This window comes from Mytilus galloprovincialis, chromosome 5 (genome assembly GCF_965363235.1).
Source record: "Mytilus galloprovincialis chromosome 5, xbMytGall1.hap1.1, whole genome shotgun sequence".
NCBI classification, from domain to species: Eukaryota; Metazoa; Mollusca; class Bivalvia; order Mytilida; family Mytilidae; genus Mytilus; species Mytilus galloprovincialis.
In genome coordinates this window covers 37063505-37082246 of record NC_134842.1, presented here as the reverse complement: position 1 = coordinate 37082246, position 18742 = coordinate 37063505, and the positions used below count along the sequence as shown (strand labels likewise).

The 18742-nt window shown below is 33.0% G+C and overlaps 1 long non-coding RNA gene across 1 annotated transcript; it reads left to right on the top strand.

Annotated features, from left to right (window-relative positions):
• The first annotated feature begins 1036 nt into the window (after positions 1-1036).
• LOC143075736 (uncharacterized) lies at positions 1037-11543 on the top strand. Its single transcript, XR_012978401.1, has 4 exons — positions 1037-1158; positions 2329-2747; positions 4992-5154; positions 7288-11543. It is a non-coding gene; the product is annotated as an uncharacterized LOC143075736 (long non-coding RNA).
• The last annotated feature ends 7199 nt before the right edge of the window (positions 11544-18742 follow it).

Sequence of the window (18742 nt, the reverse complement as noted above, 5' to 3'; positions counted from 1 at the left end):
AAGTATTTCTTTGGTTGAAATAAAGGTAAATACTGTACAATTTTTTTAAAATTGCCAATTTAACAAAGACTAATAGGGAAAATCAATGGTGGTATTACACCTATAGATCAAGAACGTACACTCATTAATTGATTTAAACAGGGTTCATAGAAGAAAATCAATAAGAACAACCTACGGAAGTATTTGATAAATGTGTATTCATTCAGCAAAACCGTCTGCTATTCAATTTAAATCACTGTTTACATTTCATGTAATCAGATATCTCCTTTTATATGCATTTTATAAAGCAATTGGACTTGACAAAATTCATACAATTTTAAAGAGTTGCTTGATCAATAAAATATAATGTAAAGGTATTACGCACGTATATATGTAGATAAATATTAACATGAAGGTGTGGAGGATTTTCAAGATTTTCTGGTATGTAATTTAATTCATATTTAAATATTGTATGCTCGTTGGCACCAAGAATATTGTATAAGATATTAAAACAGATATGTACAATAACCATTGATTTTAACCCCAAAATAGTTTTGCATTCATTGTATTTTGACAACCGCGTCATTGACACTATACGTTGTTTTCATACGGAGAATTATTATTTTCCAATTTCATTACGATCTTAAGTTTATATTTATAGTGTCTTTTATCGATGACACAATTTTTTCTTTTATTCTTAAAATATATAATAAAATATTTTTTCTTATATCTTTTTTTCAAAATTCTGTCTCATAGATTTCTTTTTATGCACAAAAAAGAGTTTTTCATGAACAATGTAAGCTTGCAATTTTGAACATCTCGTACCTTGAAACATAGCGCGGTGGCCCATACTTTTTTTATTATGTTTCTGAAAAAGGCATAGTAAAATCTTCATTTTGGCAAAGTATAAGAAACAATTATCATTTTTGCTATACCCCTGAACTACCTTAACAATTTGTTCTTTCAAATGTTCGAAGAGCTTTCCTGATGAATTTGAATAGAGAAATAATTATTTTATATTCAAATTTATATATGTCATAAATATTTGTTTTCATCAGAAGTAAATCTGTCGCAGAATGGAAGGAAGCAGAATTGCTGTGTATGAGCAGATTAAAAAAGACAAACCACTTGAGCTTGAGCCAATTATAGTAGAAATTGCTAATGCAAAACAACCTCAAGGTGATTATCTTACTATATCTTGTTTAATACACTACAGAAGGGTCTGGATGATAGGTGTATCATTTCTATATTTTTATATAAACACACAATTAGTTTCTATTCTTTATTTTTTGGCATCCCATCATTCTATATTGATAAAGTTTCCATTTGTCATATGTTCATTGTCCTTGCCCTTATTTTTTATTGTTCAGTGACTACTTGCAATAAAAAGTAAAGATTTTTTGTTTTGTTATTCTTTTTTATGAGTAACAGGATAACAACATTAAGTACGTGCGTACCTTGCAAGGTCCTCATGTCTGTCAGACAGTTCTCCATCTGATATAAACCTCATAAAACTCATTTCATAGATCAGTGAACAAGGTTATGCATTCGTGATCAAGTCCATATATGTAATACTATAAGCAATAGGTCTACTATATTTGATGTGTTGAAATAAGTTAAGTTAATATCAGTCTGGATTTGTTTTACCTTGACCTCATTCGCACAGTTCAAAGCTCAGTATTAAGTTTTTGCAAAATTGAGAATGGAAATGGGGAATGTTTCAAAGCGACAACAACCCGACCATAGAGCAGTCAACAGCCGAAGGCCACCAATGGGTCTTCAATATAGCGAGAAATTCCCGCACCCGGGGGCGTCCTTCAGCTGGCCCCCAAAAAAATATGTATACTAGTTCAGTGATAATGGACGTAATACTCAACTCCGAATTATACACAAGGAACTAAAATTAATCAAAGTACTGAAGTACTGAACATCGGATGACCACAAGTTCTTGTGGGTGGTCAAAAGCACTTGTCTCAGAAAAAAAAATCACATATCTCTTTACCTGAAACTGAGGTTAATGTACAGAGATTTCTGTATGGCAATATCGTTTGTCTGTTCTCATACCACTTAATTCTAAATCACATCCTTTTAAAATACATTTATTATGTATGTATTCTTCATAAAATATATGTTTCGATACTTATTGCAATTAGTGCTTTGAAGATTACAAAGATATTTCATTAATCAAATATATATAATTTGTTTCAAATCATCACAGTATTCATTTTACTAGATTTTGTAGCTGTAACAAATCCGACTTTTTTTATGAATGACTGTTATACATTTTATATTTTTGCTATATATATATTTTAAAATTAACGTCCAAAAGAAACTCTGTATTTATTGTAGTGGTGGCACCAGATTTAGATGACACCAAGAAACGATGGTTGGTTGTTGGGATATGTCTTCATAGCGTTGTAGCACCAGCATTGAGAGAACATGTTTCAAAATCCATGACTAAGGTGTTTAATACACTAAAGCAATCTCATAATATTGATATACAGTGCTATCCAAACCATCTTAAAAACTACTCAGGCGTCGCCAATCTCAACTATGAACCTATCAACAACAACAAAGATGTTCGTTCTGGAAGGAACAAAAATCAGAACTATGATTATAAAATACAGAATTCTGTGGATTTGTCGAAGCTGTTCTTGAGCACAAATATGGCAAAATACACAGGTTTTGATGAAACATGTGATTCTTCCGCCCTTCTAAACATCATCATGTGCATTGATAGATCCAAACTAGGTCGACTTGCAGATCAAGTGAGTGTTAAAGTTACTAATTTTAGATAACAGCCATTCGATTATTGTAAACTATGGGGATTCGCACATAAATAATCATTTAAGATTGCTTCATTTTGTAAATTCATTGGGTTTTAAAAGCGTTGACCGAAGTACATTTTGTATGCAGCTTTTTAGTCAACGCTTTTACAACCTTATGAAATACTAAGAGAAGCATCCACTGCTTGTAACTACATTTTTTCTGTGAAATCATGTGTCATCATGTATGTTACACACGACGGGTGCCACATGTGGAGCAGGATCTGCTTACCCTTTCGGAGCACCTGAGATCACCCCTATTTTTTAGTGGGTTCGTGTTGCTAATTCTTTAGTGTTCTATGTTGTGAGATGTGTGCTATTGTTTGTCTGTTTGTCTTGTTCATTTTAGCCATGGCGTTGTCAGTTTATTTGCGATGTATGAGTTTGACTGTCCCTCTGGTGTCTTTCGTCCCTCTTTTACGTTTCATGCAATTCATTTTATTATGCAGAATGCGGCAAGATTGCTTTTAGCCAATCAAAATAACAGATAATGATGACGCATACATCTCATGTAGTTATTTAAATATGATTCTCAAGTATACAAAGCAAAATTAGCACAGTCACACTGCTTTTATCGTTTGAAAATCCAATTTAATTGTCACATTTATGAAGCATGATCCACCTTTTTAATCAAATTATCGACTCATGTGTGAATTGATGATTTATATAGAAGTCTGTAAAAATATGATATTTATTTATTTGAAGTCGATTTTGAACAAGTCTTCAAAATCATAAAAAGTCCTGAAAAATTATGTGCTTTTGCAAATTTACTGTTAAAACAACTTTCAATTATAAGAAACACTAAGGTTTACTTCAAACAGGTATTATAGATTAGTAGCAGGATATTTGCCACATGTGGAGCAGGATCTGCTATCCCTTTTGTAGCACTTGAGATAACTCCCAGTTTTTGGTGGGTTTCTAAATGCTCAGTCTTCAGTTTTCTATGTTGTGTTTTGTTTACTACTATTTGTATATTTGTCTTTTTTTCTGTTAAAGCCATGGCATTGTCTGTTTATTTACTACAAAAGAGCTTGAATGTCTCTCTGGTATCTATTGCCCTTCTTTTAGCAAAAAGTGTGAAATGTTTTGTTTTACCTTCTACAAAAGCCATATTGATTTAGCCTTTCAACTTGATTCGGGATGACTTGGGACAGGCACATACATACAGAATAGTATGGCAGGGTTAAACATGTAAGCGGAACCCATACCTTCTAGCCAGAGACAGTGGTGTAAGAGTTCAACATTCGAATCTATTATTTACAGCTCTTGTGTACTTAATATTGTATGTCTTTATATAATCATATTGTAAACACATGTTATTTTTTTATGTGTCTATGATCTTTGGAAATATTTGTTGGGTATTTCCTAGCCAATAGGGATAATGCTAGCCTTCTTTTTTTTTTTAGAATTTTCTCAATTTTCCACCTCTTCAAAATTCTACATAGTTATAATAACAAAAAAATAATTTGGATATGCATGATGCCGTTTATTTTTTTTTCTATTTGTCTAAACCTATGGCCACGAGCGCTTTAGATCTTTTATCATGCAGTGAATACACAGCTTAAAAATACTTTCAAAGTTAATTTTCGTCGGTATGTAAAATGGTTTCATATTTTTCTACACATGATTTATCATTCAGTTTGGGAAAAAATGGACAGTAAATACTGTATTTGTGTCCAATTATACTGTTCAGATACATGGACATGAGTAGGGTACAAAAAGAGCAACCCGAATTTCGGAATATAAATAGTACTGTGCCACTTTATCACACAATTTATGACGAATTCAAATTAAGAATTAAAACATGAATAAAATGTTGGTTCTGCAAGGCTGGAAACTCGTGATGGAAGGGAAAAATATGTTAACTACCATTGGAAAATGAGGGTACGTTAAATAAGAACAAAATGGTTGCCTAGGAACTAACCATCATCAAACTTTCAATGAATAATTACAAAGATTAGTACGGGGCACCAGGTTCAACGCTCTTAATAAGACCCGACGTTACTGCGTATTTTTTTTCAAGAGCTAAATTGATTATGATATAGAAATTGCGAACCAAAATCAACTTCAGCAAAAATACGCAGGCTCTTCAAATGAATGATCTTAAATAACTCCAAGTAATCTGTGCATCAATAATAGTAACCATGTAGACTGTATATCCACATATTATTATCTGTTTTTTTTTAGCTACGAATGGAGGTAAGGAATCCTTGGGCACACTGTAATTTTACCGAATGGGAAGAAACAAAGTACTTAGACTCAATACAGCTGATGCAACAACTTATCAGCCATCTAAACATATCATCTGAAGTAAAAGTACTAGCAGAATTATCTCACTGGAAAGTAAATGGTACAGCAAAGTTTATATAGTTTTTAAAAAGGAAGATACAGTATCATTGCCAATGAGACAACTCTGCACGAGGGAAAAAATGACACAGAAATCAACAAATAATAGTAGTCGTTTTTTTTATTGAGTTTTTTTAGGTACTTATCAACATATTGGGTTATCAATTGAAACATTGAAATTCCTTTGTTTCAAGACTTTAAAAAAAAAGGGATGCTTTATTTTTAAATAAATGCCCAGGGTTTCCGCTGGCGGTCGCCAATTTTCCAATTTGCGAAAAAATAATAATTGTGGCGATTAAAATTCGTCATTGGCGAAAAAAGTTGGCGACAAAAATAAATATAACGATTTATTTTCCTCCATCTTGTTTATTTACTTTTTTTCGAGTTTCTCGGACTTTACCCGATCAGACAATACTCGGAATTCACCTGACCTCATTAAGATTTGGACAGAAAATCAATAATCAGCTGATTGCATTTTATACCTATCGACAACAAAGGACTAATTAATAAAGGTGTTGATTTAATTGTTTGACAAAATGATATGGTTAAATGGCTTCCGCTAAATGTCACATACCTAATTTATTTACCACTTTGCGACGCACGTGTTTGAAGCAAACTTTTGACGTCTCCTCTCCTTTTAAAGATAGTTTAGAAAAGAAAGCTGTTGTTGTGACGAAAAATGTTCAAAAGCAAGAACAATCTCCGATTTAAAACTTTAAATATCCTTTAACTTTAATATAGGTTTTTGATTAGGGAGACTACTTTAAAGTCGTTTGATCGACACACGTGTTTCAAGCATAGTTTTAAGTCTCAACTTTTTCATTTACGATGGTCAAGAAAAGACAACTGTCGTTATGAAGAAATCTATTCAAAAGGTTGGGAACAACCCCTCGAATGAGAGTAACCCTTCAATGTAATGACTGACTACACATGAAATGAGGGATCAATTTCAGGTGATACAAGCTTTTGTTTTGTTGCAAAAACCACTTCTTAGTACAAAAGGGTACATCAGTATTTTTCTTTTAAAGAAACTTTCCCTACTACGAACTATACTGGCATTATATGATCAAAACATGTCCATTAACTGTGTTATATTCCAGGACTTATATCTTCTTTATTATCAAAAGTATAGTGACCCCCTCATTTAGAAAAGTTGTTTAAAATACAATGAATATTTTTCGATTTCACTAAGTTAAAAAACATTCTGTTATTTTAAAGTAAATGTTTAGTGTTTCTTCATTAAAAAGCAGACTGTAAAATAAGTTTGAGAGAATAATCATAGACGGGGCAAAATCATCTTTTTTAAGGGAGGGAAAGGGGGGGGGGGTAGAAAAAAGGTAAATTGTAAACGAAAAATACATATCGTTTTGGCGAAAGAGGTGGTGAAAAAAATAATTGACCCACGGGAAACCCTGTAAATGCCTCATATAAAAACATTAAAAAATGTGCAATAAATAAAGAAGCAGTTAAACAATTCATTAACACATAATTATTTAAACCACGCATTTAATAACTTCAGAATGGTAAACATAAAAACAATTCTATTTTGCCACTGCACATTTGTACAATTAATATCCGTTTTATCATTCCAGAACCTAATTTAAGAATAAGAACTTAAAACTATACCATTTCTGAATTGGTCGTTTATTGTATCTTGACAATGAACTTGCCGAACCGACTTGAGTGCTAAGGTCATTATCTAGTTTTAGTCAGAGCTTGATGAAGGAATAACTGTACAAGATTCCAATCATGTTCTTAAGTACTGTTGAAACACGTTTATGCGACACACTCAATGGTTAACTATCATAATAACAGGTTGTTGAATGTTTCTTTGATGGTGTATTGCAAACTATATTCTTTTAATACTGAGTTTTGCGAAGCCATAGCTGCTAGATGCATATTGTTCTTTTGTTTTGAGTTTGTCTTTCAAATGTCATTCCATCTTGCTGTCCGAAACGATTAACCTGAGAAAACACAGAGGCATATTCAGGTACACGAAGAGACCTTTTAATTTTAGAGAAAAATGGAAAATTATAATTATATTTTAAGTCCCATTAAAATTAAACACATGCAATACAGATGAGAGAGGGGGGTATGAATACATTAATCTCATGCCATGCCTTTGTGTCTATTTTAGGTATCAACTTTTTACAAGGAACAAGATTAGGTATAGAAATAGTTGAAGAAGTGAATAAACATACTCAAAGTTTGGCTAAGTTCGTACTCCAACTGAAAGCGGAGACGAGTTCCTATTCTGAAACGGTTCACAGTTCGTTATGTCTGATATCAAATGAAATGAGCAATGTCTGTAAACGTATTGACAAAACAGACAGAGTTTTATTAGATATCACTAGCGAAGTTGGTTCGCTGAGGCTTCAAACAGATAACATCGAGAAGACTGTAAATGAAATCGTCAAAGATATAAAAGTAGATATAGAAAATATAAAAAGGTATAACTCGCATCAGAGACCTAATGGAAAGGTGTTCTTTTATCCACCAGATAGGGTAAGTGTTTTTGTCGGTAGGGAAGACAAATTACTATCATTGAAAGCAAAGTTTGTCCAGAATAAAGATGTTAACCACAGAGAAGTAGTATGCGGTTTAGGAGGATGTGGTAAAACTACTTTGTCCATAGAATTTGCATGGATGTTTCAGCAGTTCTATCCTGGTGGTGTGTTCTGGGTATCTGCAGAATCAGACGACTCCATAGAGGATACAATTACAACACTTGCTTTTGATGTAGGCACATTAGGAAAAAGCAATAAAGAAACTTTAAAAAGAACTCTTATGTGGTTAGGACGCATAACAAAAAGATGGTTGCTTGTAATTGATAACGCAGATGAAGCTGACCTGTCTAGTCAAATGAAAGAACTACTGTTAGGAAATTGGAAGCGAGACACAAAAGGTCATATCATAATAACATCAAGACGAGAGCCAATTGCTATAGAAGAGACTTTCCATGTCAGCACAGAAAACTGCAATCATTTAGAAACATTAAATGATGAAGAAGGTGTTCAGTTTTTGATCAAACGAACTGGAATGTGTGATGAAAGGTCTAATGACAACATATCAAAATTAGTAAAAGAGCTTGGAGGTCTTCCGTTAGCTTTAGAACAAGCTGCCGCTCACATCAAAAGCATTAGATGTTCCTTCAAAGACTACCTAGCCAGTTTTGAGAAAAAACGCTTAAAATTATTATCGAAGACTATAAACCCTCCATTCGGAGCAAATATAGAAAGACTCGCAGTAATGACAACTTGGCAATTGAACATGGATTACATTAGGTCTCAGTCAGAAGCGGAAGGTCTTGGAACGTCTGCTGTTATCGTCATGAAAGTAGCATCTTTCCTATTTGCAGACGATATGCCTGCTGAAATTTTCAATTGTGGAGAACCCAAAATAAATGACGAAGAAGCATATGAAACTCTCAGAGACCCAGTTGGAATTAAACACGCTGTTGAAATTTTAACAAGGTTTTCATTATTTCAAAGATACCGATCAGACAGTTTATCGGTTCATAGATTAGTCCAAGAAGTGATAAGAAGCAGCATTGATAGAAACGAGAAAACAATTATTCTTCAATGTGCAATTAGAATGATTAATAAAGCATTAATGTCAACAACAACTCTCCACACAGCTATACTTGAAAACAAGAATAAACCACATGCTTCTAGAGGATCACTTAATGTATGGAGCAAACTAGCTGCAAATGCAAATGCATTAAAAAGTTATCTCAATATCAGCAAGGATAGTCAGGAAAACACGGATCTCTTGATCAATTTGGAATCTGCAAGAGTAATGCAAGCTTCAGCTATTCACAACAGTCTTTCACAGAGACAAGATGCGGCAATGGATGATCAACATCAAATGCTTAATATAATGGCGTCCTTAGATATGGATGCGCATACTTATAATGAACTAACAAGTATTAAAATACCACTTTTAGAGAGAGATCGTATTCAGGTCCAAAATTGCATTGCAACTATATTACAGGATGAGGATAATGCAAATATCAAAAGTTTTGCGATAGTGCCTCTTAAACCAGACAGATTAAGAGAAATAGGTAATCAAGCATTTCAGGAAAACCGATACGAGGACGCTCTACAATACTATACTGAAGCGTTGCGGGCCTGTCCAAAGAAAGACTACGACCATAAAATATTGTCAAACAGAAGTTTAGTTTACCTGAAACTTCATGAATATACTTATGCTCTTAACGATGCTAATGATTCGATCGAAATAAATCCAAATTTCTGGAAACCTCATGTATGGAAATCATATGCCATTGCCGAACTAAGGAATAAAGGCGAATTGCCATCTAAAATGGAAGGTTCGGGTATAGCAAGTGCTTCTATTGCAGCCTTTTTACATGAGCTATGCTTACTTGAATATAAAATGAAAGTATATTATCCTATACTTATGTCGACAATCATAGAATGTGAAAATCTGTTCACCGATTTACAATCCCGGATTATGTCTATCTTGGATCGACCATTTACAACATACATGCTGAAAAAAGGTCGTTATATCTTCTCACAACTTGTCAAAACAACAAAGAGTTGTCAAGTTATAGGACTTGAACCCGGCGTTGAAATTGAAATAGAACATGGGATTGAAATTTCAAGACCCTTAGAATCTGAATTTGAACTTGATTTCGAGCGAGAACGAGAAATAGCGGTTCATTTTGAAAACATATTGTTTTGTTCTAAAGGTAGTCAAGTAAAAGTACAAGAAGGTGGAATTGGAACTTTCTATAGATGTAAATTTTCGAACCAAATCCAAAAAGAAGACTTCAAATTTGAAGAAAATATCGACATCTTTTACCAAAGGTTTTTAAGTTTCATTAATATGGAAGCCAAAAAAAATATCTCGGGCATCGTCTTATCACAAGGCGGTATGATTGTTTTAAACTCATGTGATATAAGAAGTAATGGCGGTTGTGGAATTTTTTTACATGGTGAAAATTCTTTCCTGGACATCTCGAACTGCAATGTTCACAACTCAATAATAGGAATAGTCGTTGGAGATGGAGGGACCATGAAAGCTCTTGACAATCGAATATGTAGTCACATACTGCATGGCGTAGCTATAGGTCCCAATGGAACAGCAACTTTAAAAGGCAATACGATTTCTCAAAATAAAGCTGAGGGTATCTGGTGTGGTGGAAAAACCAAGTATAAAGAAATAAGTACTACAAAAACTAAGGTCACTGCAGTTGACAACATTATATTTCAGAATGGTTTATCTGGAGTTTGCTTAGAAGGGGGGTGCTTTTTATTAAAGAGCAATAAAATATCTAACAATTGGGCGTGGGGAATTTTTATACAGGAAAGATCTTCTGTTATTGCTGAGAGCAATGACATTTCTTCTAACAAGTGTGGCGGCATAAGAGTCGGTATGAATTATTCTGCTTCAGTTATTATTGATGGAAATACAATTAAAAACCATAGTGGACCAGATATTTTGGCTTTTAATCATGAGATAAGCTATCATGCAGAACCAACAGATTTAGATGAAACTAAAGTATATTCAACCCCACCACTCATAACAGACAGAAACCTCAGCTTTTGTAATAATAAACCGATCCAATCTCCTAGAGATACAGTGAATTCCGAAAAGACATGTTGTGGTTGCCAAAAAATGTCAACAAACTTGAAAGCATGTACCAATTGCTGGATTGCTCGATATTGTTCCAAAGAATGTCAAACAAATCACTGGATACTTCATAAGCATATGTGCCCGCTCTTATCAGATAAATATACACTTGAAATTCGAACAACAGACACACAACCCCGTGTACCAAAAATCAAACCAGGATGTCACGTTGTTAGCACTCGACATTTTCATCCATCACTTATAGGTATATGTGAGGGGCCTTCCCCTGATACGAAATCAACGATGCGGTTCATCGTAAAAATTCAATCTGACCATGATTATTTGCCGTATAACCCCAAAAAATATTTGACACTTTATGATCAAAGCGTTACTTTGGATATACAGCTGATAAACCCTGAACTATATCATCTATGCAGCGAATATGGTAGACTTAGTGGCGATAAAATTACGTCTAAAAAGATCTTTTGTTGGGCATCATATAAAAATGGAGGAGATATTCTCTGTATTCATACTGACGAATTTCCATCATTTCAAACATGGTGAAAAAGATAAACGCATTGTTAATTTTTCAATTTGAAAAAAAATGTTGGAAGTCTGAATGTAAATGTATTTCGCCTAGTTGAATTACGAATGTACCATGTTTTTTAAATTACATTGTTTTTAATAACCATTGTCGGATGACTGTCCTAGTCCATTGTCATGGTTCTCGTGGTTGTAGACTTGACACTTAAAGAAAAAAAAATAAAAGCACAAAACATCCAATTTGTTTGACCATCATTTGAGTTACAATTTATTATGCAGCTATTGTCACAAATCAGGCGAAACTATTCAGAGAACCAAAACTTGCATGTAAACGTATTTATTATACAAATAGGCAATTAAACAAGTGGTGAAATGCGCACCTAGAAAGCAAGGATGCGCCAAGGAAGCATTGCAAATTAATAAATATCTATCTATCTAAAAATCGAATCGTATTCAAACCAAATGCCATGAGCAAAAGTAGTTGTAAAGGTAAACCTAGATATGCAGAATACAAACTAGTCATTTACATCAAATAGAAGACTCCTATGTAATACAGCGCACACAGTTATATTCTCCAAATGAAAATCGTACGGATCACATATTCAATTTATCAAAGAAGTAAAAACAGAAACAAGAATTAGATTAACTCGAGCTTTCAAAAAATTGACATTGACTGAGAAGTTTAGGATTGGCAAGAAGTTAATGCTCTACTAGTGGGAACCGTGTTGCTTAAGATCAGCAAATGACTAATAAGATCTACAGACACTTTAGATTGCCATTTGTTGTGTGCATACCTTATATCCTTTTGATAGCAATGTTTGTAGATTTCGTATATATAGAAATATGGGGATCGTGATCAGTATTTAGTTTTAAGTCATGTTTTTGGTCAAGTGTTGTTTATCTTTAAGTCTTTTCTTCTGTTGTTTTCGTTACTTGATCGTCAGTTTGTTTGACTCATTATATAACTGTTAGAAAATGAGGTCAGATTGCACATAAGAAAACTCTCCATAATAAACCATATGACAAAAGGTAAAACCACAAAAATATTGAACTCCGAGGAAAATTCCAAACGAAAAGTCCCTAATCCCTAGTCCCTTATGTAAAAAGTAGTGGATTGAACCAGGTTTTATAGGGCGAAAACTCTAACTTGTACGACAGTCGCATCAAACCTCATTATATCGAGAACGATGCATAAACAAAACAAACAGACATAACGGCAAAACGATGCGTGAACAAAACAAACAGACATAATGGATGAACGATGCGTGAACAAAACAAACTGACACTTACAACTATAGGTCACCGTACGGCCTTCAACAATGAGTAAGACTCATACCGCATAGTCAGCTATATTGTCCTCTAAATGACAAATATTAAACAATTTAAAAGAGACAACTCACCACCCGATTTATGTACAAAATAATGAACGAAAAAAAATATATAATGTGATAAACAGCATCAAAAGACCGCACTTAATTCCAGATTCCTCACTTGAGACAGACATATGTAAAATGCGGCAGGGTTAAACTATGTTTAATGTTACTGTATTTATAAACTATTCTCAGATTGTATGCAGACTTGTTTAATATTCACGATAATAATTAAACTCATAGTATTCACCGTGTAGAACGCCACATGCGGGGTGTCGGCTATGTTTGACATGGGGTGGCAATTTTGAAGCGACGAAAAAGTAACAAGGTAAGCTCAAGCATCAAAATTTCTTATTTTTAGAAATCTCAGTACCATATAATGTATTGCACGGAAGGAACCGCAACATAATCTATTTCCTGAAAGCAGAATCAGTCGTTTTCAGTGCTCAGTTTTCTCAAACACCTCGCCCTAGTTTTCCGTGTTGCCGATTTTGAGCCTTTATATGCAAATTTTGGTATAAAAAAACTACTTTACACAGCTACCCTCCGTATCGTTCCTCTCATTGACCTATACCAAATACCAGTTTCTTAGTTAAAATCAATTGGTTTTAAAACTGTTATTCGGGGTGTCTGATTTTGCGTCGCAAGGGGTAGAGGCTTGTCATAAAAAAAACACATATTTGCATGTAAATTAGTCTTCATGTGATACATTTTATTGCAAACACATCTTGTTTACCATGACAAAATAAGGTTTTTTTTCATTTTGCCTGTTTTTGGTCTTATAAAACATGTGCTTTTGATTTCATTCATAGTAAAAACTGGCTCAAAATAGTTAGTTTTCAAGCTGGTAAACGATTTCTTTTCCTTTTCAGTCACTATATATATCATGGTAAAAGAAATCAAGGCTATAACTCAATAAACCAAAACATGGTGGAAAATCACAAAATACGTTTATGCATTTACATGATGTCTAAACAACAATTAATCTATTTGGGCGTCGATCAATTTGTGAAAATAAACTGATACAGTTACTAAATAAAGATTATATAAAATCATTTACGATCTCGAATATACATTTGCATTTACGAAATTGAAAACAATATCATGGAAAGATTAAAGATTTATATTTTCATAGCATTTAATTAAGTGTATTCCTATTCAACTCAATTTAAATCATTAATGATTTGATAATTAATCGGGTACACCCTTCTTCATTCATACGTGTAATTTTCATATTCTTACGTCCATTTGTCAATATTTTTGTATTTCAAAGGTATAATATAAAACAAACAACATTACACTTCTATTCATATCCAATTAGTTTTCTACTTTGAGGCTTTATTTGCTATGTTTATCAATAAAAATGCACCTTACTTAAAAGACTAAAATATGGACCAAATGACATACCTTAAGTTTGTAATTTGTCATCATTACAGTGTAGGTGTGTTTGAATTAAAAAGTATCAGATAGAGATCGATTTATAAGAAAATTTGTTCTTTTTATGACAAGCCTCTACCCCTTGCGACGCAAAATCTGACACCCCGAGCGACACTTTATATTTTGATGAAAAACAGTTTTAAAACCAATTGATTTTAACTAAGAAACTGGTATTTGGTATAAGTCAATGAGAGAAATACAATTCTATATAAATGATACGGAGGGTAGCAGTGTAAAGTGGTTTTTTATACCGAAATTTGCATATAAAGGCTCAAAATCGGCAACACGGAAAACTAGGGCGAGGTGTTTGAGAAAACTGAGCACTGAAAACGATTGCTTCTGCTTTCAGGAAATAGATTATGTTGCGGTTCCTTCCGTGCAATACATTATATGGTACTGAAAGATCTAAAAATAAGAAATTTTGATGCTTGAACTTACCTTGTTACTTTTTTGTCGCTTCAAAATTGCCACCCCATGTCAAACATAGCCGACACCCCGCATGTGGCGTTCTACACGGTGGTATTGCTCTTAATGGTGGTAGTTGGGTCTTCCGCAATGTTGGATTGTTAAAAGGCAAAATACAATAGGTCTTTGGGTATAAACACCAATGGTTTTATCATATCAGTTTTTGTTTTATTGCCCTTTTTGCAAAAACATGTGCAAAATACAACTTTGTTACATTTAAAAGAATACTTGTGACTCGAATTGGTTTATGCAATACAACACCCGGTTAATTTCCTACCACTGGGCATGTTTTGTACTAAACCGGAAAAACGTTCTATGTTTAAAAGTATAACATCAAGTCCCCACATTTAGATGTAGTAAAGCAATTTACTGATAGAATAGGTGATTCATAAAAAATTGTCGATATTGGAAAATGTTTTTTGTTTAAATATCTTGAAACAACTTGAAGTGAATTTCTGATAATGTTCATGTTATTTAAAAAATAATGAATACTAACAAAAGATCTATTCAATTTACATTTGTTTCAGAAATATAAATCTATGAAGAATAACAAAAGAACTTGGGTGTAAATATAATGACTACGTGATGTACAAAATGTCTTTATCTGCTCATTAGTAAAAAAATACATACATTGTATACCGGGGTTGAATCAATACAGATTGAGTTCAACTTACAAAGTTTAGATTTAATAATGTATAACAAACATTCTAATGCAATTTGTATGTAACAACTTTTTTCATTGGCTAAAAGTTGCCGTCAAATCCACAGTTGACCAGGCGTAACTAAGGAGGGACAACCATTTTGAAATGATTGAATCAACAAATGTTCGATTACTACTATATAATCCAAAATAAAACAACACCTACCTCGAATTCTACGTTACAAAGTTATTTTATCCGAATTTGAAGCGTACAGGTAACGTAATAACCTCCAGTTTGTAAGATTTCATTTGTATGACGTCACGTTTACCCATGACGTCTTTGCGCCAAAATCATTCATAAAGTTTCGCGGATTTTTTTTATTTGTCAAATTTAGACATTTTTCCAAGTTTTATCGTATTATTTCTTTCTAAAATGCATTAGAATTGGAATAAAACGGTACTGTAGTTGAAGAGTTGCTACGCATCGCCAGTAAAACTGCATTTGCGACCGTCAAATCTACAATTGACGGTGGCAACTCTTCAACTACAGTACTGTTATTCCTTAAATACCACTTTATATTACGGATTACAAATGTGTCGAGGTTTGTGATTGGATAACAACACAGAGATATCAGTATATATTCAGGAAACTGCCGGGGTATATACGACTTTTTTCCACCCAATTAGAACCTCAATAACGTCATCATAACACCGGTTACTATGTGACGTAGTCAAAAGCTATACAGAACACTAAGGAATGTCAGAGGCTCACAGAGGGAAAATAATGACGTGCTTCAGTCAATAATGCATTTTTAATACAAAATCACGCAATTTACACTTTTAATACTTAAACTTAATATTGAAAGTATTCTTATAAATTATTGCATACACAATAAAATTATGTTCACAGCAAATTAGAAAATCCTTCACGTATGCCGAACACATCAGGTTGGGTTTTTCAATATATGTGTTGTAAAAAACAAAGCCACACACACATACAAACACAATATATGATATCTAAAAACTATTGAAATCATTTTTTTACGGAAAAAAACATTTGTCAAGATAAAAATGTGCATTTAAATGGATTACTCAAAAAAATTAAAAAGACAATAAACATGTAATGAATATACATGCTGGATTGTGAATGTTCAACAAATACCTTCACAGGAAAATAACATTAAGTCAGGGTTAATCCGTAATATATGTGTAATTCAGGTCTGAGACAGGGTATATACTGTGACAGTCCCGGCTTAGGGCTTATATCCCTCTATATAAACTCTAAGCCGGGAATGTCACAGTATATATTCGGCTCAGGGGATATAAACTCTAAGCCGGGAATGTCACAGTATATACCCTGTATGAGACCTGAATAACATATAATGTTATATCCGTGATCACACAATTTGGATGAAACATACGTTAAAGGTTTATCGGTCGTATTGTTTCATCTTCGAAAAGAATGTTTGTAGTATTTCAGAATAAACACAGTGAGTTTGGCACAAGTTTTTTGAATTTTGGATCCTCAATTCTCTTCAACTTTGTACATGTTTGGCTTTATAAATATTTTGATATGAGCGTCACTGATGAGTCTTATGTAGACGAAACGCGCGTCTAGCGTACTAAATTATAATCCTGGTACTTTTGATAACTATTACTATTCTTTTTCGATTATTTTTAATTCTGATCTCTGCTCTATAATCATTAAATGATAACGAATAGGTTAATAATCAAAACTGTTTGCTACACTTAAGGTGGTACCTAACACTACAGGGAGATAACTCTGTAAAATCAGCTAATCGTTTTAATTACGTTGTGTTGTGAAAGGAATATTAAGCTTCTCAATTATCAAAATTGGTGGTTGTCAAATTGCTATTTAACCAGTGTAATTTTCCTGACAAAATGGTTGGTTCAAATTTTTTAAAATTTTTATATTTTTGTTAAAGTGTGAAAGTAAATACTTTGACAAAATTTTATGAAAATTAAACGAGCCAAATTAATTTTAGTGAAAGTGTTGGGTACCACCTTAATGAAACATATCTGATATCATAGTCTTTGAAACGGTGTAATGGCTAGAAAAACTCTTGACTGCTAAATAAATAACTATTTTGGCGACTCTTTACAAACTAACGCCTCTAGTTGAAGCATACAATTCTAGAAAAGGTATATCTTTATGTTAGGTAATTCACAGTTCCTGATGTATTTCGGGTTCATCATCTGTCTTTTGGCAAAAGCGGAGGGTCTGGTTCCACAAGTACAGTCACCTTCAATAACCTATATAGCATTTATAGCATACATTTTCTGCTCAATAATAATTAAGAGTCTCGGTCTACAAAATTTGTATAAACAGGAAGATGCCCATTTATAATGCTAGGTAATGTAGCATATGGTGATATGAGGGAATTTTTTTTCAATCACTTACAACTATTCAATCCTTGTCTTTCATAGGAAGGAAAGCAAAAGATCTCTTGGGCGTTATATTGCGCATGGGAAATCATGAAACGGATACCCTTATATACTAAATCATAAATAATAATACAAAATCATGCAACCAACTTAGAACGCTTGACTCATTCAAAATTTCAAAGATCTGTTGACTAAAGTAACATTAAACAAAGTGAGCAACAGGTCTGATTACTTCGTTTAATGTAACACAGGTACAGAAGTTATAGATAGACATATGTCAATGTTTATGTTGCCGTATAACATAATGAGGGGTATTTGGATTGATCGAACGAAAGACCAACTATAACAAGAACTATCTTTAAAAAAGATATCCGACGTATTTAAATTTGAGTATATGTTTAAAACTATCATTTCGATAACCTTCAGAAGCACAAAGATACCATTTAAATAACGTTTTCTCTGTTTGTGTTCATTATTCTCGGTCCTAGTATCTTTCTGTTTACATTCACCAAAAACCCCGCGGAAATCTCACATGCGTAGGTGCGTTCTAAAAGTCATGTACGTTCGTACAAGAAAGTTTACATTAAAAATTATATAATTGTCCCGAATAAACAGCTGTCACGGATGCAAAAGGCTATTGGAGAAACAATATTTTAATAAAAATACATGTATAAATCTTTGTAAGATCTAGTTCAAATATTTATAGTTTTTCAGTTGCTTTACATCACAATATAATTAACGAGACGTTTTTTCAAACACAACCAAATCACCCACCATGACAGTTCAGTTCAGTTCAGTTTCTTGTATATTCCTCCTTTAATTGTGGAGCACTACCCAAAGGGTATAGTTTTAGTAACTATGTACACCTTAAAACATAAGGAAACAATTAATTATATACAGATGACTGAATTTGGTTATAATGATCACTAAATGATAGATATCATAATTAATTCATAGGATTGTCATCATAAAATTTTAAAAGATATATATATACAAATTCATATGTGCTGGGTTGTAAGAAAATGTTAAGAAACAACTGCATATATTTACAAATAAGAATTAAAATGGTCTCAAATTAAAATTACTTATAATCATTAGTTAAGAGTGCTATACATACATCGGAAACTATAATGAAA